This window comes from Schistocerca gregaria, unplaced genomic scaffold (assembly GCF_023897955.1).
Source record: "Schistocerca gregaria isolate iqSchGreg1 unplaced genomic scaffold, iqSchGreg1.2 ptg000362l, whole genome shotgun sequence".
Classification (NCBI taxonomy): domain Eukaryota; kingdom Metazoa; phylum Arthropoda; class Insecta; order Orthoptera; family Acrididae; genus Schistocerca; species Schistocerca gregaria.
In genome coordinates this window covers 727,287-729,295 of record NW_026061819.1, presented here as the reverse complement: position 1 = coordinate 729,295, position 2,009 = coordinate 727,287, and positions in this window count along the sequence as shown.

Below are 2,009 nucleotides of genomic sequence, written 5' to 3'. Positions count from 1 at the left end.
TCGTTCATGGATGTCGCCCCCTCCTTGTCGGTGACAGATGGTGACTGGGTGGTATGACTGGCTTTAGCCTGTTCAACCTCCATTGAAATCATTGTTCAGTGGTTATCCAATGGAACTGTAATGGATACTACCATCACCTTCAAGAATTGAAATCCCTTATTTCGTCTTACTCTGCACCTTGTGTGGTTCTACAGGAATCTCATTTTACTGATGATCACTCACAGACCCTCTGTCGGTTCAGTGTTTTCTGTCGAAATCGGGTCGGACCCTCACGGGCTTCTGGTGGCGTTTGTACGTTGGTCCATACAGACATTGCTAGCAGGTGGATTCCTCTTCAATCTATATTGGAAGCTGTTGCCGTTAGGGTACACCTGGACTCTGAGGTCACGGTTTCCAATCTTTACCTCCCTCCTGACAGGACTCTTACACCTGCTGCCTTAACTGCCCTCCTTCAGCAACATCGTCTTCCCTTCTTCCTTTTTGGGGATTTTAATGCTCATCATCCCTTGTGAGGCAGTGCCTTTCCATCTAGACGAGGTCTTCTCATAGACCAGTTTATTGCAGACCACGACTTGTGCCTTCTTGATGATGGCTCTCCTACTCATGTCAGTGCCGGTCATGATACCTTTTATGCCATTGATCTTTCTCTTTTCTTTGCACTCTCTCCTCCATTCATTTCACTGGTCGCCAAACGACGACCTTTGTGATAGTGACCATTTCCAGTTGATTATCTCTCTCCCTTCCCGCTCCCCAAATGACACGTTACCTTGTTGGTGTTTCCAACGCACCGATTGGCCTCTATAAACTAAACAGGTCTTGTTTTCTCCCTCTTTGTCGGGTTGTATTGATGACATCCTACATGACGTGTCTGACGCGATTGTTCGCGCTGCTAGCCCTGCTGTCCCGCGTTCATCTGGGCCATTAAGTCGCCGGCAAGTCCCATGGTGGAGTACAGCCATTGCCATTGCAATCCGTGATCGCTGTCGAGCTTTGCAACACCTTAAGGGGCACCCATCCGTAGCCAGACTTACTACCTTTAAACGCCTCTGCGCTAAAGCACGTTATTGAATCAAACAGAGCAAGTGGATATGTTGGGAACGATTCGTTTCTTTCCTTGGTAGTACTGTCCCTCTGTTACGAGTATGGGCTACACTTCGCTCTCTCCAAGGTTGCCATTGGCAGTCCACCCTCACAGGCCTTCACCTCCCAGATGGCCTTTGTACGGACCCATTAGCTTGTGCAGACTACCTTGCGACCCATTTTGCACTGGCATCAGCCTCCTATCCAGCTGCTTTCCTTCACCAGAAACTGGTGGCTGAAGCTTTCATCTTATGTTTTACCCCTTGTGAGTCAGAATCTTAAAACAAACCTTTTACTGAATGGGAATTTCTTTCTGTTCTATCTTCTTCTCATGATACGGCCCCTGGCCCAGATTCCATTCATAACGAACTGCTTCAACATCTCAGTGCTCCACAATGACAACATCTTCTCCAGCTGTTTAACTGTATCCGCTCCAGGGCGACTTCCCTTCTCTGTGGAGGGATAGCATCGTGGTTCCTGCCCTTAAGCCTGTTAAGAACCCCCTATTTGTAGACAGCTATTGGCCAATTAGTCTGACCAATGTTGTTTGTAAGTTACTTTAATGGATGGTAGCCCGTCGGCTCAATTCGGTCCTCCAGTCTCGAGATCTATTGTCCCCTTACCAGTGTGGCTTCCAAGAGGGACGGTTTCCAATCATCCAATCATTTACTTCACTTGGAATCTGCAGTTCGGCAGGCTTTTTCCCAGCGCCACCATTTAGTTGCAGTGTTTTTTGACCTTCTAAAGGCCTATTACATGGCCTGGTGCCATCACATTTTGCTTACCCTTCATCAGAAGGGTCTTGGGGCCCACTACTGATTTTCATCCGCCAGTTCCTGTTCCATCGGTCATTCAGAGTTTGAGTTGGTACTGTTTTTAGTTCTCCACGGACCCAGGAGACAGGTATCCCACACGGTTCTGTCTTGAGT